At 41.1% G+C, this 26,027-nt stretch overlaps 1 protein-coding gene across 5 annotated transcripts in view; it reads right to left on the bottom strand.

The window, feature by feature from the left end:
* SULF1 (sulfatase 1) overlaps positions 1 to 26,027 on the bottom strand; it is a 161,107-nt gene that overhangs the window by 116,166 nt on the left and 18,914 nt on the right. For 3 of the 5 annotated variants that reach the window (XM_061171315.1, XM_061171314.1, XM_061171319.1), the window contains exons 1-2: positions 20,271 to 20,661; positions 10,164 to 10,258 (exon numbers count right to left, since the gene is read on the bottom strand). The gene's annotated coding sequence lies outside the window, so the exon portion shown is untranslated. Of the gene's footprint in view, positions 1 to 10,163; positions 10,259 to 20,270; positions 20,663 to 26,027 lie in introns of those variants that run through there. The other 2 variants (XM_061171318.1, XM_061171316.1) reach the window with 2 other exon arrangements.

Here is a 26,027-nt window from a genome sequence, read left to right as displayed (position 1 = left end):
GAGGATGGATTTCTAGTATTACAGCCTGTCACATGAAATGCCTTTTTCCTACCAAGATTTTAAACGTCTTGCTTAGATTTCTAAGCAGGCCTGCTAAGGCATTTGTCCTTTAATAGATCTGTAAAAAATACGGCATCAATAATAATGTTACTGGATAATAGTATAATATAGACCAAACCACCGGTAGGCTGGTTTATAAATGATCATCTGTATTTACCATTGTCTCTTTGTAACCAGGGATCTGCCTGTATTTACAAACAACCATATCAACAAACGTTCCATCTCAGTGCTTGAGAAAATCTAGGGTCAGCCTGAGTACAGGAAAAAAGTCAAAGTCACTTATGTTTTCATCCTGTATTCTTATTGCACCATTTTCCTGACAAACCTCAGATGAGAGGTACAGTTCTCATCTGAGTAGTGATCCAATCCTTGGTAGGATACAGTAAAGGCATAATCTTGTAGAATCTGGTCATGTAATCTTAGAACTGGAAGTGAACACCTATATCATATCACAGATGAGGAAACAGAGGCCCAGAAAGATGAAGTGCCTTGCCCAATGTCACACAGCCAGTTAGATATGCAGCTGGGACAAAGTCCAGGCCTCCTGAAACTTCCCCTTATACTGTCACCCTTTCAATATCTTTATAGACAACAACAAAAATACATTTTAGAACCCCTTCTTAGAAAACTTATTAAGAGTGTGTGTTACTACTTGTTTCTCAAATGTTAGTGTTTGCTGGAATCCTTTCTGTCTCTTTTTAGGAATATGGCTGAAATGAGGGCAGTCGGACAGGAAGACTTGACTATAACTCGTGCATGGGTGGGCCGTCCCCTGGCCCAGCGACTGCTGCTGATCAAACACCACGTGGTGTCGTGGCTCTGCCTTTTTGCCTCATGGGAGTCACGGGGCTTTGTTCACATAAAATCACCTTGTTTCAGGCATCTGACCACCAATGTGGTTTTTCTGCTGTCTCCATCTTGTTATTTTTCGGCCATGAATGGCTGGACCATGAGGCTTGCAGCTGTCTCTGTAGTGTTCCTGTGTCCAAAGGGTTATGGTCCTTCAGAGTGATCCCTTGTAACAAGCTACTTTTAAAAGACACTGATGTGTGGCGAAGAGCTTTGGGGATTATTCATTCATTATTCCACGGGGTCCCTGCCTTTCATAACAACTCTGTATGTGCCTGGTATCTCTCACTAAACTCTACAGACAGATTTAGGTCACAGGATCCTCCTCGATATTTAATTCTGGGTCTACTTGCATAGGAGCCTTTTAAATATTCAAATACTTAAGCAAATAGAAGAAAAATTGATAAATGAATTTTAAAATTTACTACTAGGAACTGGCCCAGGCCAAAGCACGGCTGCCTCTTTTGGGTAATTCACAAAGCTCAATATAACCAGAAGTTTGCAACTTTGTTTTTTATATTAAAAAATGAGCATTTATTATACACTCAACTGTATGCAAAGTGCTGTGCTAAATGCATAAGAAATGGAAAGATGATAGTATTCCAGTCTCAAAAAGCACACACTCCAATGTGAGGCAGAGACAGGTAAATGACAGTACAGTACAAACAAAATTTCAATAATATGAACCGTAATTAAAGTATGAAGTCCCCAGGCTTCTCAGATTCATGCTATCTGCGTGGCCCTGGGGTTGGTGCTTTCCACACACCTTCTCTCTGAGTCCCTCACAATAACGTTATGAGCTTAATGCTCTTTTCCACACTTTACTGAAAGGCACCAAGAGGATCAAAAAGCTATGCCCACAAGGTCGGACATATCTCCATGGACATTTCTTCCCTCACACCAGTGGTCCTCGGGGGGCCTTAAAAAGGTTCAGACTTGGTTCTGCACACCATGGGCAGCCACTGCACTGCTGTTGATGTCACGATAATGATCACCTTTAATTTTCACTTGGGAGGTGATGAAGATGGCACGAACAATACTCGCTCACAAAGCACTTTTCTACCCCTTCTTCTGTGCTGTGGGGACTTGCCCACTCTTGGCACCCCTATATACTTAATGGTGGAGAAGGAGAAGTGGAAAAACCAAATGTCAAGTTTATTATTTTAAGATCCTGCAGCAACATTCAATATGCAGTTAGAATTTTGAATTTTATATAAAAATTTTTTTTCAGAAGTATAAAATACGGGCAGAATGAGTGCTCTCCATTGTGTGAAAACTCTCCCAAATATTGAGGAAACCGCTCTTCATCATTCTCTAAGGATTTTTTTTTCTCTCCTTTCAACAAGGGAATCTTATTAATGGCACAAACAGAAAAGCAGGATACAGTACAGCTGTCAACCTGAAGCTTTGAAATTCCATCGTCATTTAAATAGTGATAGTTATAAAAAAAACATCAACTATATAATTTACAAACAGAGGATTGAGAAAGTTTTCCTGAGGCAAATCCATCTTACACTTTTGTGGATCTCTGCGTCCAGCTCTGTGGAGCCCCACTGAGGCAGGGTCTACACCAGAGAAGTATCCAGCCTATTTGAGGATCAGAATCCCAGCCCACTGAATCATTAGAGCCTCCAAATGGAGAATCTTTGTATGGGATTTTAGTAATAATTACTTTTTATTTGTTAATATATGCCAAATCATGGTTGGCTGGGGGGAAAAGCTGAGGCTAAGGCTAAGCAAGTCTAAAGGGAAATCAGAAATTAAAAAATTAAACACTGGTTTAAAACAAGTTTTCCATATGGATGCTGATAATATACTCCCAAAGTACTTTCCCATTCACCGTGTCATTTGACTTTCTCAACAACTGTTACAAGTGAACCAATGTAGATTTTAGGTGTGTAAGCGTAAGGTATTATTTTTGGTATTATTTGTAAGGCAAATAATATGTACATGTGCTACTTCTGACCAGCACCAATTTCCACAAGGTGGGCGCTGTGGCCCGTGACTGGTTTCTATATAGTGCCTGTGTGCGTGTGTGTGTGTGTGTGTGGTGTGTATGGTGTGTATTTAAGTGTATGGAGCTATGAGCAGACTAACGTTATGGGAACTTATCTACGTTGTGCATTTCTGGATTTAAAAAATTTTCACAAATAATAATAATAGTTAACTTGCACAAAGCACTTCACAGAGTGTGAGGCATTGTTCTAATCCCTTTATGCATATGGAGTCATCTAATTCTCTAAACAGCGAAACAAAGTCAGTATTATTACTGGCCCCCAGTTTTCAGATAAGGACACTGAGACACAAAGAAATTAAGCTACACAGTTAACCAACGGCATAGCAGAGATTCAAACCCAACAGTCTGGCTCCCAAATCTGTGCTTCTAACCACTACTCTACACTTCTCTCTTGCACCACTATAAATTAGAAAAAGAGAGTTTTCTATTTTAAGAAGAGAAGATCACCTTTGCTGGTGATAACTCTCGAACTTCTCCCAAAGGCTCTTTTCACGTGACTCTAACACACATCACTGTGTACATTTTCAGACACCCATGAAGGCCAATAGCTCAGCCTAGTGATTACCAGGTAGATGATGCATGGTCTTGCTGTCTCAACAGGAGCCCGGAAGAAAAAAAAATCAATGTTTCGATAGTCCGAATTATTGTCTGTCACATTTAGGAGTTGGTTGTCACTGGAACAGTTATTCATATATACATACACCAGTCATACCACACAAACTCTGTCTTAATATTTCCATAGCTAGAGAGAAAGTTCTTTACACTAAGATGGACTTCCAAACCAGAAATGTAAATTACATTCCTCTCCTTTCACCCAGAAGCGACGTTTCAGCCCTTACAAACTACGAAGCTGCTGCTGTATCTGACATTTGAAAGAAATTCCTCTATAACTCGATGCTTAGGGGTGGAAAAAACAACCAGACAATTGAATATTTCCCTAAGAGAAAGGCAGTCTTGTGACAAGCACTGACAGAGGGCAGAAGGATGCCATTTTTTCTCTCTGACCTCTGTCTGGGGGATATGCAGGTGATGGCAATTTCTTGATCCATTTGAGTGCCAACAGGAGCCAATCAACAAGATCTTGAAAGCAATAGCCCCTCTCCCCGATGAGTTGATCGTACACATCTTTTTCCTAATCATAAAGATTACTTGGAATCAATCGTTAACCTGAATTCCAACAACTACAAGCATATAATACAGTAGGAGCTATTTTTTTTCATTCTTATTTTTAATGCTTCAACCAGTAAAGGTATTTCATTTTGAAGCTTTTCTTAAAAAATGCACTGACTACATAGTTATAATCCAAGTGATTCTACAGCCTTCCATCTTTGCCAAGCATTTCTGAATTTTTGCCAGCTATCAAAAATACACATTGGGATTAGTTTACTGGCAGAGATATAAAACTAAAAGAATAATGAGGGAGAAATAAGGTGCTGGGAATAGCGCAGTCTGATGGGAACTAATGATTACCACACAATACCTTAGCCTTTTAATATTATAATAACAATAGGTTGTGTTTGAGCGGCTCTAAACACCTGCTCCCTCCAAAGGTACTTTTACATCCTTTATCTTCTATTTACGACAGCCCAGTGAGGGAAGGGGGATGAGTATATGCTAATTGTGTAGAAAAGTACATAGTAAACAAAATACCTATAATTAGAATCAACTCTCAATGCAGGGTTCTTTGGACAGCAGAATTTTGCGACTAGTTATATTTTGATATACTTATCATCGGGAGAGGTATTATCATCTCTTATCATCGGGAGAGGTATTCTGAGTATCTATATCCCGTGCAGCACAGCACTGGTGCGCTGAAAGGCTGCTTGTTCTCTCATGACCACTGTCCATTGCTGAGTATCATCATGTCTGGCCAAACCAGACTCGTATGAATATTGTAGGATGGATTTAACCTGCTGGAGCATTCTTACTTCACATAATAACCAAATACATTTTAATGCAGAAAATGCATCCAACCTTTTCTTGGTAAAACTGTAAAAGCAAATAATTTTAAAATTAATTTTATGGTAAATCCATTGTAAGAAGCCATGCCTGATCTACTTGCTTAGTAAATAGTGGATTTGCTTAAACACTTGTATTTTAGCTGCCATTGTCAACTGGCTATCAATAATGGACTCAAGATTTCTTTTAAAGACTACTAGAAAATAAACAGAAAAGAAAAGTAAACAGTGTCCTGAAAACTTGGGAACTTCTGATGGTGCCGACCATTTGTTTGGAAATATTTTGGTTATTTTAAAATTTTTAAATAATTATTCTTTCTCAAAGGTCCTATAGCCTAACTACCTTCCACTTAAAAAGAAGGGAAGCAGAAATCACTGCAGTTCATGTTAGAATCTGCCCAAATTAGGACTCCTTCAAAATGTGCCTCTTTCCATTTTGATAGCCACAATCCACAACAGCTTCAAAACACTTTTGTGGCATATACATCACCACCTCCCTACACCCTCACCACACAAGATTCTCTAGTCATCAGAGCAAAAACATAAGACAAATATGAATTCCCACCGTAATCCAATTTTACTTTTACATCTTTGTATATTCTACAAGAGAGAGAAAGACCTTGTCCCTAAATACATATATGCACCCGAAGACCAGTGGTTTACCAAAATTGATCATTTAGTTTTACAAATTCTCTGAACCACAGATGCCAGTGTAAAAAGGCTGCAATGTTTCAGTTCTATTACAAATATGCAGCAAAAATATCCTAAAAAAAAGGCCTCAGTCAATGACTTATTTGTTTTAAGCCCTATTAATGCAATACAACAGAATCTTAATAACAGGATCTGACCCTACCATGTAATTATTCCAGGGATAACTTCTTAGAAAATCTAACCTTCATTTGTAATTGTGATGCCCTCTTGTGAAATCTAAGCAGATGAATGAGGTTAAATCAGGACACTATTGAGAGAAGGAATCTAAAATTGAATGTATCTGCCACCAGTGGCACTAGGCACTCGAGATCGCCACAGATCAAATGCTTCCTCTGTAAGCAGAATTAATCAGTCCTAAAAATGTCTTAACGTGGTACAAGGCAGTATTTCTTTTCAGGAAGTGCCAACTTTCTACTGAGAAATAGATTCCGTCTTAACTTCAGAACACCCTTCAAAATTACCCTACCAAAAAGGCACCAATTTAAGATATTTGGCCTGAGACCAAGTTGTGTAGTTAGACTCTGCTTCTTAAAATTCACTGTGTTGTAAGAATCCGAACACTCTGTCCTAAACTGTGGCTCAGTGATCTTAAAAAATGTTGTGAACCTAGTGTGGGCCATTTTTCAGCACTGGATGAAATGATTCTGCCCTTCTTATCTGTCTTCAAGATGTCTTGGGGGATATCTTAATGTGAGCAGGGTCCTTAGACCCCTCCTAAGAAGCATGACCACAAAGTAATCCCTTGTAACACACAGGTCTGGGCAGAGAACAAGACCATTGTGTGTGACCTGATTTCATTTCAGTGAAATGTCCCAGTAAAGAATGACATCATCCCATTCTTTTTCTTGATCTCCACTTGTGACCGTCCCCCCGCACTCATCATAATTAAACTGCTTCCCCCCTCCCATTCCCTATTCCTCATCCCCACGGGCATTGCTATTTTCTTCTGAACTTCCTGCCTGAATGTTTCATTAGGGCAAGAGCAAAGGCTTTTCCTCTGGTCCGTCAACACTGCTGGAGTTTGCTTCTTGGCTACATGAGACAAAGCATTATTCTGATGGCAGCCAAAGCAGACTGAGAGGGTCATCTGCTGGGATGGGTCTCAGTCAGCTGGGAATGGAGAGCAGCCAGTTGAAGACGGCCCGCCTGACGGGCACAATGTTTCTCATCCCACTGGAGTTGGGTTTTCTTTAAACACAAACTCATTGGCTTGGAGGATGTATTGTCTAAGCAGATCCATTTAACTATGTACATACCATGTGTGCACATTTGTATACTTGTATGAACTAACACTTGCTTTATCACTTAGATTCAGACTGCAAGACTCACATGTGAAAGTATTTCATTTCAGACGGATGGAAAGATGATGCAGGAGAAGACCCTAGTTTAAAAACCAGCATGAGAATGCAACCAAATCGAATTGCTGTGTGAAGGAAGGCACTGACCGTGGTGTTTTGAGTATAAACCGTTTTGATAGAAAGGTAGGTGAAAAAAATATCCAAATAAAATTGTCTGTTCTCCAAGGTTCCAACTATGTAAACTATTAGGTAGTACCATATAAAATGACTGCCTTTGTAGGTCAAAAGTAGTCAAATAGGAGTAATTTTCTAAGATTCCACCTAGCAAATTTTCATATAGAAAAGATGTATGGGCTTGGGTTAAGGGTGTGTGTTTTTTTAACTTTAAAAAAAGTTCCTATTAGGTAGCAATTATATTGTTTTTTACAACAAATACATGATTTTAACAGACATTGGGATTCTGTGTAATAAATTACCTTCTTTAATGAGAAATGTTAAGAGTGGTCACAAGAGTCTGCTTCTTAGCACGCCCCAATTCAGCTTTTTATACTCTGCACCAAGTTTCATGTCCTTGGATACCAAGACGAGGATAATGTTAGTGGTTTTTAGGGTCCACATCTGAAACTGATTCTTTGAAAAGACGTTGCTTACTATTACAGTCTATGGACACTTTTAAAAAAATATTTAAATTCAAATTAAGGTATTGAGTATAACTTAAATAATTAAAGTAATAAAAATAAATAAAGTCCCAGGGAGGCACAGTTAAGGCATGCTTATAACATTTTCCATCTCCAAAAAGCAACAACAGGGCTAGGAAAGGTCTTAATTGCCTTACAAACAACATAGTCGCTGTTCTAAGTTATCCCATCTGTGTGCACCAAACCCTGTCTGACAGTGCGGTTTTTGAATCCAGAAGGTACAATAGCGGCCATTCAGATTTTGGCAGGTGTATTTCAAGCTGAAAACCAAGCTCCACAAAACAGAATGGTCTGTTCCACAGGTGTGAACATTTTTGACGAGAGCTCTCAAAATCTCCCCCAAGCTGTGAAGTTTAATTGTCCTTTTGGTGTCTTATTATACGTAAATACAACCTATCTCTCCTTGGAACAAGAGAGAATCTTCTGGCAATCGAACAGCCAGGAGACGCTTGGGCAGCTTCTGAGATTTGCGTATAACATCTCCTGGTTCTGTTTCTTGCGTTATGTATTTTGGAGGTGATGCCAAGTTCACTGAACTGCAGGTAAGCAGTTCTTAAAGCTGGAAAAATATTAAATGAAAGGATTTTATACCCCAATGACACGAGCAGAGAGGCAATCAAAAATGCATAGGGCAGCATTTTGAAACCCTAAGGCTCATTAAAATGGTCCTATTTTCTAAACCTGCCTGTCTGAGCACACACAGAAAGGACCCATTTCTTCCTACAAAATTTGCCAGCTGGGAGGACTGTGGCTATGTGAATACAGGTGTAGTAGTGGGAAGGGGCTCAGCCAGCTATCTAGTCCAGCTCAAATGATGGATGAGGAAGGGCAGAGATCTCTGAAACTGGCAGCTGGTCAGACGCTGAATTTGAATTTTCCAGTCCAAAGACAGAAAAAAGCAGACCGGAGCCAGCTCTAACAGGGGTTCCACAGATTTTTAGGAAATAAGTGTCATGTGTGTTAAATTTGAGCAAGTGATTCTGATTTCATCCAGTATTAAGAGTAAACGCATTTCTATTTTCTCATAATAAGGATAGGCTGAGAATCGAAAGGATATAATATTGATACTTAAAGTGGTGAAATGACTCATTAGAGGGAGAAAAGTGTGACATGAAAGATTAGTGACCAGATAATAAACAACATGGCATCCCAGAAAAGTGGCTTCTTCATAGCACAAGAGAAACTAAGACAGATGCTTTGAGAAATCAGGTCTTCAGTGACCTCTTGGGAAGATATAGGGTGTCCTCCAGTATTAAGGGTTTCCAGCCTCTTCTATAGTTAATTTTGAATGACATGATACCCAAGGGCAACCTGTTTCTTTTTTACAGAAAAATTGATGCATTGGACCAGAGGTTCACGAGGAAAAGGTTTGGCAAACTGACTCAAGACGGTGAAGCAGTCTTGAAGTCACAGTTCTACTGTTTACTGAACTTATTCCTAAGCAGATATCTTTTTCAGTTTGTTTTGGAATATTTTCCTCTCCCGTTTGGAGTTTCGAAGTAAGGAGACCTGAACTTCAACTTGTCTTCTCTTACTGTTGATTTAGCTTGGGAATAACCAGCATCCAATACCTTACTGGTGAGATCCCAGACCACCTGCCAACAAAGCTCTGAGAATTAAGAGAAAAACTGCCAGCGCTCATGATTTTATGTCAAGGAATGAACCCCAAGCTCCCAGACGTTTCCAGCCATTTCCCTTCTTCACTTGCCATTTGTAGTATGAGGACAAAATGTTTTAATTCCATAAGTATTAGAAAGAGAAGCTGGAGAAATCAACCCTCAAAAGACAAACCTGAAATTCAGGTCAGACTTGAAGATTTTGTTTTGTTTTGTTCTGTTTGTGTGAGGTTCATGGGCTTTTTGGTGATTAAAGGACTTATTCCAAGTCAGCCTGGGCTAACACAAGACTTAGAATGAAAATCAAGCAAAGGGCAACGATTTTGAAGGGCTGCAAAAACCAAGAGGAACTCAACAGTTTCCATGGCGTTAGTTTTCAATGAGGGTGGAAACAACTTTCAAAGTTGACATCTGAGCAAAGACTCATGGTGTGGGGTATAAACTCGTATGAACCAACACCCCCAGGGATGTTTTCGCAGCCAAGGTTGTGCTGCTGAGATGGGTCTCCATGGCCTGCCCTGGGTCCCACGACACTCTTGGCACCAGTGTATGTGGCCAAGGCAAGAAGCTGTGAGGTCAAGCTGTGAACAAGACAGGTGACATCTGTAGTTTTCATGCCTGAAACTGTGGATGACTGCGCATAGCTGGCCTACCATTAACAACCCCTCTAATTCCCCTGAGCTTCCTGAGTATCTCATGACATGTTAATAAAGTTACATGATTCTTCAGATGCTTCTTTTGCCATTCGTGGAGACGAATTTCAAGAAATGGCTCTGGCTTTCAGCTCTCTCAGCCAAGAAGGAGGAGAACGCTACAGGAAGGGGCGGGACTATTGACTCCTGAGTTTCTGATAATTCCCCACCTCTGACACATTCCCCTCTTCAAGTGACATGGAGTACCTGGGTTTAATTAGTGCCTTGGTTTAATTAATCGAGACCAATATTTGATATGAGTACCTTTGAAGATTTTCTGCAATTATTCTGTCTTGGAGAATCTGCATGTCATTTGCCAAATTCACCTTCCTCAGATGATGGTGGCTGGCCGTCAGCACCTATGATGGAAGAAAGCAAAAGTGCCATCAGTTGCATTTCATCAGTGATTTATCTTTCAGATGTTGCCCTTTCACACCTTCAAAGGAGGACATCATTAGGAATAGCATTCTTCAAATTTCATCCAGACTGAGTTTCTCTTTTTTTTTTTTTTTTTTTTTTAATGTGGACCATTTTTAAAGTCTTTATTGAATTTGTTACAATATTGCTTCAGTTTTATGTTTTGGTTTTTTGGCCCTGAAGCATGTGGGATCTTAGCTCCCTGACCAGGGACTGAACCTGCACCCCCTGCATTGGAAGGCGAAGTCTTAACCCCTGCACCGCCAGGGAAGTCCCCAGACTGAGGGTGATTCTTAAAATCACTCCAAGAGATTTTGAAGTATTGTGGGTCATTCAATCCTTTTACAGAAGTTTCCATTTGACTTTCTCTTCATCAAGGGAGAGACTTTCCATTAGATTCATTTCATATTATTCTCTAACTGGATTTCGTAAGGCCAATAAAGAAGAGTTTCTTTTTAAAGGTTTACAAAATGTTCCAAGTTTAAAAGTTGAATGACGTCTAATTTCAGGTTCTGAGACCTATTTTAGAGGAAAACATGCAGAATCATGAAATCTTCTAAAGTGACTGCAAGCTACTATTTGATGAGTAGCAAAGTAAGCATTTTCAAGTGGTTAAATTTGTTTCTATTCTGCGTTTATGACAGTTGAAATATGTAAGTGACTAAAATCAACTTCGATACTTTGAATAAGAGGAAAAACCCATTTTAATGCATTAAGTATCTGATGAAGCAATCTTGCTGACATGAAGAGCACATTTAACATATGCATGCTATATATAAGTGCAGATATGATATATAAATTAGAAGAGGAAAGATATATAGTAGCTATATCTTAAAAGAATATACAAGCTATAAGACATAAACTAGAAGAATAGGAAAACAACACACACTATTCCACAACTCCAAATTTCCTTTAGATTTAAAAAATATTTCTCTTGCCTGTGTAATACTAAGACATTTCATGTGGAGCCCTACCTCTTCACTAGTGAATATTCTCAGAGGTAATGGGGTGTAGATTATTTCAATACAATAGACCTGGAATCTCTTCTTGTTCTGAACTGGCCCTGGTGATTCAGGTTAAATGTGGACAGTCCCAGGTCCTCTGCTCTGTTCTGGAAGCTTCACTCTTAGGGAGATTGTTGTGGTAGGACTCCCTGCAGCTGGCCGCCTGCTGGAGGACTCTTCCTCCCATGCCACCCTTACCCTTATCACGTCTCTCTCTGTTCCCGGGAGATCAACTCTTCCGCCCATTTCCGCCACCCCCTGTCATCTGACACACCTAACCCAGTCAGCTTTTGACCACGCCCCTATGCTTCTCATCCTGGAAGTTGGTGAGTTCTAGAAGAACTTTTCTATTCTCTGATAACATTATAAATTATTATAAGCATCACGCAGATCTCCACTTTTTATATATGTTCCGGGAAGACATATAAATGTTTATGTTTATAATCATGCACGGCACCCTGTGATCTTCCAAAGTAAAAGTTTACATTTGAATGTGAGGCTACAAGTATCTGGCTGTGGTCACGCTGGATTATAGCCTAACGTCAAACAACAGCATCCTTTCTCTGTTATTCGGAATCTCCTACTGGGAGCAGCCGGAATTCCAGGCTACAGAATCCATTGGCTATTTTGACCTTGACCAAGTTACTTCATTTCTCTATGCCTCAGTATCTTCCTCTGAAAAATGAGGATTAAAAATCGTTATCTATTCCATAGGGTTGACGTGAGGATTACATGCAAACATCCACGTAAGAAATTTAGAAGCATAAGTGGCCAAGAAACACCGGCGATCATTATTACTGGCACTGAATTTTTTTTTTTAAGGGAAGCTCCAAGGAGGCTTTTTTTTTTTTTTAAAGGATATTATCTATTTATTTATTTATTTATTTTTTTAATTTTTGGCTGAGTTGGGTCTTCGTTTCTGTGCAAGGGCTTTCTCTAGTTGTGGCAAGCGGGGGCCACTCTTCATCGCGGTGCGCGGGCCTCTCACTGTCGTGGCCTCTCTTGTTGCAGAACACAGGCTCCAGACGCGCAGGCTCAGTAGTTGTGGCTCACGGGCCTAGTTGCTCCACGGCATGTGGGATCTTCCCAGACCAGGGCTCGAACCCGTGTCCCCTGCATTAGCAGACAGACTCTCAACCACTGCGCCACCAGGGAAGCCCTGAATTTTTTTTTAAGCCAGTAATAAAGATACAACTTCCCTTGCAGTAGTAATTTGCAATCAAAAGACATTTTCATGGAATGAGACCAGGGTTTTCATCCATTTTATAAATGGAGACTTTGCTTTGTCATCATTAAAATGATAATGTGCAGGAGAATAGCGTAATAATTTAGAGCTATAGGCTATTAAAGAAAGAAAAGAGGCAGGTATTTATACCTGCTTGATAAGTGTACGCTTGTGAGAGTCAAATACTCCTGCTGTGCTGAATGAAGTTTTATTTGCCAAGAGAGAGTAAGGCGATAGGATGACTGAACCACCACGGTTTTTAGTTCCATAATCTCGACACCAGCAGATGGATTGCCTGGATCCTTTCTGCCTTTAAATGTGCCAACTTGTAATAATTCACTATAAATAGTTAGAGTACGAAATGTGCAATGGAAAATTTTAATTAAAATATTTCTCTCTCTTTTTTTTTTTTACAATTTCATTAATGAACACTGGTTAAAACAAATTTATTCTTTAGTTTCAGCAAAACAGCATCATTTGGCAAATAAAACCAATATTACTAATTTTAACCAATTAATTCGATTCCAACCAACAGAATATTATTGGTTTATGGTTTTGTTTCTATTTAATTAGCAATCTGTTTTGGATTTTCAGTGATGTAAGTGTAATTATATAATTGTGGATTTATAGTTATATAAATATAATTAAAGTAATTTATACCTACTTTTGGCAGGGGGTGCTTATTTCAGTAACGGTTTAGTAGATAATGATGGAAATCAGTACCAGGGCTCAAGTCCATTGCTCAGGTTGACAAGTGCTGCTGGAGAGCACCCATCAGCTGGCTTCCTTGGGGTCCGAGCCACGAGACCCTCTCCATGCTTTCATTTCTGCTAGAAGAGTTTACCTTTATTCCCTCCACATATGAAAATTCTAAGCACCCCTCTGGGATCAGCTGACCACCTCAATTTTCATTTATCTCTCTCCCCAGAACACTTACAACACTTAAAATCTGTACTACACGATGTAGCATCTAGTGAGAGGGTCTCCACTGCTGCCTAGACGGGGGAAGGTCTCGTCTCTCTGGTCAGGTTTTCAGATTCCGAAGTGTGACAGTTGCACTTGGGACTCTGTCTACATTTTATGCTCTAATCACAATGTGGCCCCAGAACACCTTGCACTGATTGAGCATTGCAGTGTAGTCAGGATCTGAGTCACTCATTGACACTTGGGTTGTCTGGGAGTTTATTCAAGTTTTGGTCAAGTGTATCTAATCTGAGACCCTGAACGGCTCCTGTAGCAAGAATAAACGAGCGGCCCACAGCCCTAAAGCTGGGCCACACAAACTTGAATGGAACAGGGAACCCCTGGCCCAGCTTTGGGTCATTTTGTCCTTCCTTTTTCTTAAGCCAGACCTATCATATTTTCTGCAAGCAATGACTCAGCCTAAGACTCAGATGTATATATGTGTGTGTGTCTGGAGTGAACTCACATGAGCCTCAATTTCTCTGTTCCTAAAATAAAAGGTAAGATTGGAAGACCTCCAAAATCACTTCCTGCTCTAAAATTCTATAAAATGTTGGCACATGTGTCCATTAATTTGACATTAACATCCACAAATAAGTGTGGGTGTGCCCCAGAATTTCACCTGCTGATAATACGTCGGGAAGTTAAGTTTGATGGTTTAAGAGCTGTGCTTTGAAAAGTTTGGTTTGGCTTCTTTCTCTGCATTAGTGTGTTATTGTCTTAGCACTTAGGAATCCATGCTGGAAAGCAAGTAGATGATTGAACTGAGCTCTCCTGGCTTTCTCAGTTGTTCAGAAACTGAGCTGCATTTCCTGGCTCTCAAACTTTGTGAACTCATCAGATTTTGCTGCAGAGAAATGTCATTAAAATAACAGTCCCGGTGGAAAACACTAGCACCATTCATAGTTAGTGAAATGCTGAAACACTAACTGATATTTTAAAACTATGGATTGGAGGCATTTCTTTATACTGTACACATACATGCGTTTAGATAGATGAGTAAAAGAAATGTTTGTTTGTTTGTTTTTTCTTAAGCAGTTGTCCTTTAATTGTCTCCTAAAAGTGACTTTAGTCCTGTTGCAGAAATGCATTCTGTCTCTCCTCCCTTCACCTTGGAAAGTAATAACCGGTTCCAAACTGCTTTCCCTAAGGAGTTGCTGGAAGGTCCAAAATGTCCTCATTAGAAAGCTTACACCGAGCTACACAAATCTTGCCATTGTGGATGGTGCACGCATGTGGGACTATTACTTCATGCACAATGACATGAGACCAGAAAACATGTGAACAGGAAGCCAAACCCGAGAGAGTTGGGGAGCTTCCAGCTTTCCATAGAGCACAGAAATGAAGCAAAATTCAGCAATATTCTGGACTCAGGTGTCTGGGGGACAGAACAGCTGCACCCCAGCCCTCTTCAAACACTGCATAGGAGAGTACAGTGGCTCAGGCAGTACCCAGCCTGGACTCAGTCGTTATGCCAGCAAACCCAAAAAGATTGTGAAGTTGTAGCCCTTGCTTAGGATGCCAAGACTTTAAATGGCTTGAGTAACCTAAAAGTAGAATGGCCAGCACCATATATGGAAGCTCAGTATATTCCTCATCCTTTCAATCATGCTAATGGTAATTCCTTCCAATATATCTTACTCCTTCTTTAAAGAATAAACTTTCCCATGATACAAGCTCACCCTATTCTAAAGTATATATTTGGTGATTATTTTGTATAACTGAGATAGTAACAGTTCTTTTCTGGGTCTCTTCTTTCTTTTTTTTTTTTTTATTGTGGAAGCATTTTTAGCAAAAATAGAAACCTCTTCATCATCTCAAAAACCAAAGATAATCTCTGAAGTTTGGGGAATTTGAAGTGAGCTATCAGAAGCCGGATGGAATTCAGATTACAATCAAATACTATCTTTCTGATGAGTGATAAAACTCTTTATATTTAGAGGTGACAAGAGCTTCTTAAATCTGCTTTTAAATGTGTTGATACAGTTTACCTTCCAGGAGGAAATATTATATGACTTTGTGAGACCAGCCATGAAGGCTGGGGCTCAGCCCCTTTCGTAATAAATGGTATTTGCTCTGAAGTGTTCAGGTGGGGTTGAGAGCTCTGAAATCCAGGAAATCTGATAGAGGCTTTGCCATAGAAGATGTGAAAGGGTATAAGAAAACTAAGGTTATCAAGTAATCAGACCTCAGCTTCCTGTCTGCTAATTAGATCGTTTTCTATTCATTCTCAATGTTAAGATTCTTTCCGTTGTTATCTTTAAAAAACTCACAAACGTGACATACGTCTCCTTTCCAGTTACCCACCATTCAAGTCAATGGGAAGAATTTCCTGCTCAGCCTGAAGAAGAAGGAAATGTTTGTGGGGTACGTCATGCCCAGGTAAGAAATCATCTCCTTTTCTTTAGTCTTATAAGTTTCCTCTTTTACTCTAGGCTCTGAGTGGGCCCCCAATTCAAGGGAAGTGAAAAAACCCTGCTAAAGAAAGAGCTGCTTCTTGATGAATAAGTATAAATTCTTTATGAGTATGTGTTCTTTATGAATAAGTATTCTACTTGCCCACGGATCTTTTTCCCAGTCTCCGCTCATTTCTGAAGGCTCAGAGGATATACATATTTCTCTTTTTGAGGGTATACAAAGTTATTGGCAAGACTGCTCTGGACATGGCCTTCCTGTTGAAAAGTGAATGGGAAACAATCCACTCAACAGCGGGGATACGAGATGAAAGCTCAGAGCCCCGTGAGCCCAGAGACTGACATTTCTTGGGGGAGCTAGCTGAGCATAATGGGGAGAGCCCGGTTTTTTTTTATTTTTTTATTTAATTAATTATTTATTTATTTATGGCTGTGTCGGGTCTTCGTTTCTGTGCAAGGGCTTTCTCTAGTTGCGGCAAGTGGGGGCCACTCTTCATCGCGGTGCGCGGGCCTCGCACTATCGCGGCCTCTCTTGTTGCGGAGCACAGGCTCCAGACGCACAGGCTCAGTAGTTGTGGCTCACGGGCCCAGCCGCTCCGAGGCATGTGGGATCCTCCCAGGCCAGGGCTCACACCCGTGTCCCCTGCATTGGCAGGCAGACTCCCAACCACTGCACCACCAGGGAAGCCTGAGAGCCCGGTTTTTATGTTTCTTCTCTAAACTTCTAAGATAAATCTGGCAATTTTATACTTTTTAAAAACCACTTTTTACATATAAGCAATATCATTTGTATCATTTTTTTAGATTCCACATATAAGCGATATCATGTGGAATCTATAAACGATACAAATGAAATTATTTACAAAACAGAAACAGACTCACAGACATAGAAAACAAATTTATGGTTACCAAAGGGGAAAGGGGCGGAGGAGGGATAAATTAGGAGTTTGGGATTAACATATACACACTACTATATATAAAATAGATAACCAACAGGGACCTACTAGCGCAGGGAACTATACTCAGCATCTTGTAATAACCTATAATGGAAAAGAATCTGAAAAAGAATATATATATGAGAATCACTTTGCTGTACACCTGAAACTAACACAACATGGTAAAACCAGCAAACAAACAAAAACAATACCACTTATGTAAAAAAAAGATTAAACAAAAACCAACTTTTATTGTTTGGCTGCGCCATGCGGCACATGGGATCTTAGTTCCCCAACCAGGGATCGGAACCCACACCCCCTGCATTGGAAGCCCAGAGTCTTAACCACTGGACTGCCAGGGAAGTCCCCAAAACTGACTTTTTATTTTACTTAATGTTGTAGTTTAACCTCTCAAGCCAACATTACCCCAACTAACTCAATTTCCTTCTATGAACTTGTGCCTCTTCTTGTTTTATGGTATTCTATTATAGCTACCCAGTTGACCAAGCTTAAAACTAATATTATAGACATTTCCTTTGTCTTCATTCCTTCATTCAGTCCTCAAGTTGAGAATGTTCCACCTTCTAAATATCTCTGGAATCTGTGCCCTGTTGTCTACCTACACTGCTCAGGCCCTCAGCATTTCTCACTTGTTTACAACAGCAGTCTTTTAATCGGTCTCCTAGTTTATAGCATTATCACCCCCTAGGCCTTTGCCTAACCTACTTTCCACACTGGAGAGTAGTTGATCTATATAAAATCTTCCTAAAACATAAATCACATCTAGTCTCCGCCTTCTCAACCCCAAGCAAAGTCCTTCCTTGTCTCTCCATTGGCTCAAGAGTAATCTTGAAAGTGCCAGATCTGGGGAGGTAAGGATCTTGTGCTGCAACGCTTCCATCATTGAGATGGGTTTGCTACAAACCAAATAAACCAAATAAACAAAATAGTCTGTTGAACCAAATAATGTCTTAGTGATATAGGTGACATATTTCAGCCCAAGCTTTTTATATGGATGTGAACCTATAAAACAAACTTTTTTTGGATCATGAGCTGGTCCAAAAAGACTCGTGAGCATGAGTTTGACTTTTACTAGAGTAATGGGTCCAAACACCTCAGCATGAAGCACCACAGTATCCATGATCGGACCCCTGACTAAATCTCCAGATTCCCTGGATTCAACATTCCAGCACCAACTGAAACCAGTTCCCCGTCCCCTGGCTCCCTCACAAAGTCTGCTCTCCAATGCTCTTCCCTTCTGAAATGTCCTTCCACACCTCCTGCTGATACTTTAAAAGTCACACCAATCTTCTAAAAAAAAAAAAAAAAAAGTCACACCAATCAACATCATCTTTGTAAAAGTTCCTTTGACTTTCACTGGGGAGAATTACTCAGGCCTCAATTCTGTCACTTAATCACAACACACTTCTGTTGTTTGCAGGTGTTATACTGTTAAGAAAATTAATCTGTTGTTTTGGTTTGTTTCCAGGGCAGGATATTAACCTTCTTCATTTTGGTATCACTAGTGTTCAGCACAGCATGCAATACACAGTAAATGCTCAAAAAACCAAGACACTGAATCAAAGATGAAAAAAGAGAGTAAATGGAAAAGCCCTAAAATTGAATGAAACTGCTATTTTCAGACACTGTGCTAGATACTTTACATATATTATTTCCTTTTAGTCCTTTCAATAATGTTCTCCTTGGGGTACGCAGTATTGGTCTCCTTTAACAGAGGTGAAACCTGAGGTTGAAAATCTGAAAGATCTTGCTGCTGGTCACATAACCATGTAATGGCAAAACCAAGCCTCCAATCCAGATCCCATCATAGTTTGTGTTCTTTCTGCCATGACTGAGTATGCTTTTGAGGCTAACGTTGAGATTATGTGGCTGATCTTTGTAACAAAATTAGCTAGAGTATAGAATTTTAGTATTGACAGGTCACTTTTAAATTTAGGGGGAAACCCAAGTAGAATCCAGTCTTATTTTCAACTTTAATTATGCCTTAGAATTTCTTGGAAGCCACAGAGAATTTTAAGTGGAAATGTCATTTAAAGGGAATCTTAAAAATAGACCTACTTTTATAATGTTTCCCATGTTTGTTGAATAAATAATGAATAAATAGCTCTGTTGCATTCTGAAATTTGATATGAAATCTTTCCACTTGGTCTTTTTTGGGTATTACACTGTCATGTAAGATACTGAACACTGGAGAGTTACAACAAATATGAGTTCAGGATGATTAAATATATATATATATTTGATTAAATATATACATACATTTGGGTATCCTGAACTCTTTTATACACACATACACACACACACACACACACACACACTGGTATACACACATTATGTGTGGTTTTCATAGCTGTTCATCTAAAGATAAAGGCAATCAAACTCAGTGGATTCATCATAGCACTTAATGGCACTAAAAGTGAGAGGCCTTGCTTTTCCACATTACTGTCAATTTATATTTCTTAGTATTCTTACCTGAAATAAAGACTAATTTTCTATATCTCATAGTACATCAACTTATAATCATGGTTTTATAAATGCAAATTGAACAACTACCCAAGACAGAACTTTATTTTCTTGGCTTATTCATTTAGTGAATCATACTTTCTAAATGTTCAGAAATTGTATCTCTCTTAGTGTTATCCTAGAGTTTTAAATTCATCTTTTGTTGAAAGACAATTTCTCAAAGCCATGAGCATCACCCCTGAGAAAAATACTCTTGTTAATTCAGCATCCCTTACAGACACATAGTTCAATCACAGAGCTTTGGGTTTTGCCAGTGCTTAAGAAGTTTGTGCCCATGTTCCTTTAATATTTAGACCCCTCAGCTATGCAGTGAAAAACTTAGTAAGAATTCACATGTCCACTCTAGTTACAGTGTTTTGCAGGGTTTACACAAGCCAGTGCAAGTTTCAAGCCTACGCCAAAAAATGGGATTTATTTCATAGTGTGAAAAGAAAATTCCAACAACTATATTTGCCTGAAATTGTGAGCACTGAAAGCAGAGAAACTGAAGCTGGAAGTTGCTGCCTCGTTTCTGGAAGCCTAACAAGCCAGGTGAATAACCAAGGCTCCTTTGTAGGGCAAGATGTGTGTGTGAGTGGAGAATAGTCAGCCACTACCAGGACCAGGACACGGGGAAAGGGGCAATTTCAGCACTTCCTCGTGGTGCTATTTTCTTAATAAGTGAATTATCAACAGAAACCTCTTTCCCCTCCTATTACTTTTAGGAGGGGCCCCATCTGGATGGAGGACTTCAGCCAGAAACACACTTCCCATCATGGCAGCGTCTGAGTGCGGGAACCCATTCTCGCGAATAAATACGATGAAATGGACAGCAGTAAGGAAACTTTGTTTCCCTCCTTTTGAAAGAAAAAGCAGAGCATCATACTTACAAAAGTCGCCTTCAGAATCTTCTCTGGAGAACAAGCTCTGGGAACTGGGAGCTTGCGGAGGAGCAGAGATAAGGTGGGAGCGGGGCTTCCTTCCTCCTTCTGGGGGCGAGAGTCATTGTTCCTTATCTCCCTGACCTCCGGGCGCAAGGGGCCGGGAAGGCCCGGCCTCTGACCCCCTCTGCCCTCCCTTCTGGTCTCGGCGCCTCGGGTCGGGGTTTCCTATTAGCCGCTCCAGCCGCCCAGCCTGACTCGGGCCCGGGGATGCATTAAGGCCAGTCTGCGAAGTGCTTGCGAGATGCGGAGGGTTATATAAGCCCGCGTATTATTATCATCACACACCCCCATAGAACCAAGGCTGCCAGACAAACAAAAGGCAGTTCCAAGAAGGGGAGGAGCAGAGGCAGAAGTTACACTGGGGGTGAATTTCGGGACACTGCTGAACTGGCTGGAAAAAAAGGCAACTCAATATGTGTATGCAAACCTCGGCAAAGAAACTGCGCTGCAGCTGGCTGGCCGGCCACGCGGGGAGGCTCCTCGGAGGGAGGGGGGGAGGGAGCGTAGGCAGGGCTTCCAGGCTGCGGTCCCGGCTCCCCCTTCCCCGCCACCCGGCACAGTAGCCGCCCGTGGCGGGATGGAGTGGATGAGGAAGATGTGGTATTTGGAAAGGCAGACGTTCCAGAGACCAAGTGCTTAGTAAACACGGATGTTTCTTAGACTCAGACCAGGTGCTTCTGCTGCTTTGCTTTCGTCCTGGTCTCTTGTTTTCCTAATGATGGTTTGCAGGGAGTTCCCTGGGCCAGGGCCGAACCCTCTATGTTCATCCTCTATTTTCAATCTCCGTGGGCCCCTGCTTTTTTTTCTCTGTGGGAGCAAGACACCCAGCCAGACTGTTCTTTAGGCCAGAGCTTGGGTCTGAGAAAGTTCTGGTTCACTCTGAGCACCCATCCTCCCTGCGACCCTCCCTCCCCCATCCTGCTACCTCCAGTTTTCTTAGATTATTATTTTCCTGCCCTGTTCCTGGCCCTGCTGCCCAACATGTGAGGAGCTTCATCCGCCTGGCATTCGTGGCTTCCACGTGTCACCCCACTAATTACCCGCTTCCCATCCTACCGCCCCTCACCTACTCCAGCTCATGAGAATATGAATCATTCTCTAAAGAAGGCCTTTCCGTTCCTTCCCCTACCGCCCTTCCTCACATCCTCCCCCTCAGCCTGGAATGTCCTCACTCCCATTTCCTTCAAAGCACAGTTCAGATCCCATCTTCCGCACAAGATTTCCCCAATTTCCCTTCTTTTCTCCCCATTGACCTGGCACGTAATTCTTCATGTGCGTCTGGTTTCATAAGTCTGGGGTCTTGGGTGGTTCTCCGGGGTGGCCTAGGACAGGCACTTCATGAGTGTTGACGAAATTCAGCTGACAGCCGACGTGATGTCACCTGGGCCATCAGTCTTAGAGTGGAGGGGCCCCGTGTAACCTCCATGGGCTCAGGTGAAAGCCCATGTTGATGGGCTCTTGAAGCTGTGCAGTGGGCCCAGGAGGGTTTGTGATAGCCTTTACTTTTGGGTATTGGAAATTTTCATAAATTTAAAAAAAAATAAAAGAAAGAAAGCTTTATAGAAAGTGGAGAGGAATGTCTAACCTTGAGTCACATTCCTTTAGGACATGCGTTCATGAGGGTACCAGGAACTCCGGCCTCTACTGAGTTCCTGCTACAGCACATCAGGAGACCTCTGAAGTGGAACTTACTTCCTAGAAGGCCAGAAAAGTTCCCGAAAGGTGAGATTTTCAGAAATCACAGACTTCTGGGATGTGTTTTATGAGAGAACTTCTCCACTGTGGAAAGAATGCAGACTATCACAACAGCAGCTCGACATGAGAACGATAGCTCTCAGGTGATTTATGATATGGGGTGAAGTACAGAACGCGAGCTGTCAGGTGTTGAATTTCTGTGGCTAAGCGTTCAAGCGTTCTTCAGGACGTTCACCTGTTAGTCTCTGGTGAAAGCAGTGTGCTCTCAATGCCATCTGTGGTGGGTGGATGGACCGTGATGTCATTTAAGAGACTTGGGGTGTGTCGACACGCTCTCCCATGCACACAGAATGTTCAGTGAATTAGAAGAATTTTCCTGCTTCCACTAATTTGGCACAATAAAAACTGATTCAGGTTCTAAAGAGGAATTTTGGCCTCCAGTTCTTGAGGTTTGGGCTTCAGGAAGGACAGCGGTCCCATTGCAATTCAGTTGTTCACATGTAAGATCTTTTTGTTCTGCTCAAGTCAGAGCCATGACCATTGTTATTGCTACCATGTGTGAGTCCCGGCTAGGTGTCAGGCACTGGCTCGATGCTTTACATGCATTCTTAACATAGCGATTGTCCTAAAATAGAGCTGTTTAAAAAAAAAAATCTTCATTTTACAGATGGGAAAACTGGTCATACAGCTTAGGAAGTGACAGAACTAGTATTTGAATCAAGTCTGTCTGTGATTTTTCCATTCTGCTGAAAGCTGGAAGAAACCTTAGAATCTTATCTGCTAGTTTTCAGACTGGGTTCCAAGGAGCACTAGACTTCCAAGGAAGTGCTTCAGGAATTTTGGGTTGGGGGGTTGGATAGGGAGGGAGCAAATGTGAGGAGGAGACCAAGTCAACTGGGCTTGGGCGCCATTCACTGGATTCAAACAAAGAAGCTTCATCTCCGTCTGTTTTATAGAGTGACTTTAGACTTTGTTTAAAACAAGGGTCTTGCTACTAAAAAAAAATTATTTTGAAACTCTAGAACTAGTTTAAATTCTTCATTAAAAAGGTATACAGCTTGAGGTTCAGCGAGATTAAATGCCTTGCCCAAGATTTTGTAACAGGCCCAGCATTAACTTCAGATGTCCAAGCTCTGCCTGGAACCCCAGGTCTCCCTGCGTCCTTTATCTCCCCAGTGGTTAAATTGCAGGGAAGGTGAGAGAACGTCTGACCTGATTGTGTTTCCTGACAGTATTCTTCTTAAAAACTGAAGGCAGGCATACTCTTCTTTTTTTTTTTTTTTTTTAATTTTTTGCTTGTGGCCTTTTTTTTTTCAAGTTTATTTATTTATTTATGGCTGTGTTGGGTCTTCGTTTCTGTGCGAGGGCTTTCTCTAGTTGTGGCAAGCGGGGGCCACTCTTCATCGCGGTGCGCGGGCCTCTCACTGTCGCGGCCTCTCTTGTTGCAGAGCACAGGCTCCAGACGCGCAGGCTCAGTAGTTGTGGCTCATGGGCCTAGTTGCTCCGCGGCATGTGGGATCTTCCCAGACCAGGGCTCGAACCCGTGTCCCCTGCATTGGCAGGCAGATTCTCAACCACTGCGCCACCAGGGAAGCCCAGGCATACTCTTGACTTTGGCTCGATAGACCATTTTTCGTCTCTTTGGCTCGGAGTCTAAATTAGTCAACATTCATCTCATGGCAAATGAAGATCAAGTGAGGAGTAAATATGTAATTTGTCTGATGATTTAGGGCTCTCGTCCTCTTTTCATTCAAATCAAAGCAAGCAGCAGAGGATACTTCCGCGTGCATCATCTAGCTGATTATATAGCCTTGGCCTGAGAGTACTCTTGCTAGAAAACTGCTTATGCCCCCATGGTTATCAGTCCAATCAAAAGTGACTCTTTTCACAGGAGACACCATAGGTGTGGCGAAGACATTACTCATAGGTGTGGCGAAGACATTACTCTTAAAGGGGTCAGTATAGCCAAGGGGAAGTGAGTCTCCCGTAAGTCCACATAGCTTGCATGGCTTGTAAAGTCTAAGATTTCACATGCTGCTTTGACATCTTTGAGCTTCACGGGGCCCCAAAGGGCTGTGAGTTCCCCTACTTTTACCTGCAATGCTCCCACCGAAGTGGGAAAGGCTCCCCCACTGGTTAGGTCCCCGATAGCTGGGCATCATCACTCCACCTGGTCCTCATCCTAATAGGTTTCACTTCCCTGCCAGCCCACACAGTCATTGCAACAGGCCAATCACATCGTCCCTGGGAACCAGGGTACCACTTACCATCTTGTTACTACAGAGCCTGCTCCCCACAGCTCCTTCTTTTTTTTTAAACTAATTTTTATTGGAGTATAGTTGCTTTACAATGTTGTGTTAGTTTCTTGCTGTACAGCAAAGTGAATCAGTCATACATATACATATATCCCCTCTTTTTTGGATTTCCTTCCCATTTAGGTCACCACAGATCATTGAGTAGAGTTCCCTGTGCTATATAGTAGGTTCTCATTAGTTATCTCTTTTATACATAATAGTGTATATATGTCAATCCCAATCTCCCAATTCAACCCACCCCCGCCCTTGGTAACCATAAGTTTGTTCTCTACATCTGTGACTCTATTTCTGCTTTGCAGATAAGTTCATCGCTACCATTTTTCCAGATTCCACATATAGGCGATATTATACGGTATTTGTTTTTCTCCTTTAGACTTACTTCACTCTGTATGACAATCTCTAGGTCCATCCACGTCTCTGCAAATGGCACTATTTCGTTCCTTTTTATGGCTGAGTAATATTCCATTGCATATATGTGCCACATCTTCTTTATCCATTCCTCTGTCGATGGACATTTAAGTTGCTTCCATGTCCTGGCTATTGTAAATAGTGCCCCCCAGCTCCTTCTTGTTCCCTCTGTTCCTGAATGTGCCTCTGTGTTGCCCCATGTGGCACGAAGTGTCCGCTTCCCCTGGGTCATTAGTGTATGTGACTAGTAAACTGCTCTTGATCCCCTGTGTCCCAAGTCAGATGTCCTGTGTTTGGTCATCCCAGAACCCTAGGGCAGGACTCCCTCCCTCCCCCACGGGGTGAAGAGGAGGCGAACAAAACAATGACCAGACATTAATGCTAATACGAAATGGAATTTTCAGAGAACTAGTGCCAAATATCACATCCTTTGGAGTTTTGCTAAGCATTAGGCTATTGGCAAATAGAAATGACTTTTAACTGAAATTAGCCGGAACTGACCTAATAAACTGACCTTTATTAATTTCAAGGCCCCTGAGCTTTCCCATCTGCTCTTTTTAATTTTTACCATTCTCACCTGGAGATTTTTGTGAGCAACAGCATTGTTCTCTCTCCTGAGATGGCTTAACTGTAGTCCTGCCCAAAGGCAAAGGAATCAAAAGATGACCCTGCCATGCCTGTCATTTAAATCTTTACTAACAGCATTCTTTCAGAACAATGTAGCAGAAAGAATTTTTCGCATCTCTACAGACAAGAGATTATAATAAGCAGATGTTTTTTTCCAACTGAAACATCCCAATATTAATGTACAATATTCTCAGCCCTAGAAACAAAGCCTTCGATGTAATTTCTTTCCCTGTTCTTGAGATTTACAATAGGAAGGTCGTGTTTGTACTAGATTTCGGCTTGAAATTAATCTTCTTTTGTCCTCAGCATTTCTATAGAATCCATGCACTTCATTATTTAGTCATTTCCAAATATTAAATGCTTGTCATTTTTGAACAACGATCTAATCTTCCCTTTATGGGTGGAGAAACTGAGTTGTTGAACTTGCAAATCATCGCCAGGACACAGATCGTTCTAAAGTTTGTGGCTACCCGTGGAAATGCTTTCTTTCACACATCTTAGATTACAAAATAAAATTGTAAATTGTCTCATAAGCAGCAAGTATGACATCCTCCAATTATTAGAAAGGATTCATTAAAAGCTCATTTGCATTTTACCTTATCAGAGAAGCTTTATGGAGTAAATAAATACATTCAAACTCCACCACCAACCTCAACAC

Source organism: Eubalaena glacialis, chromosome 17 (genome assembly GCF_028564815.1).
Source record: "Eubalaena glacialis isolate mEubGla1 chromosome 17, mEubGla1.1.hap2.+ XY, whole genome shotgun sequence".
Classification (NCBI taxonomy): domain Eukaryota; kingdom Metazoa; phylum Chordata; class Mammalia; order Artiodactyla; family Balaenidae; genus Eubalaena; species Eubalaena glacialis.
The sequence above is the reverse complement of the archived record's forward strand: the minus strand, read 5'-3'. Positions and strand labels throughout refer to the sequence as shown.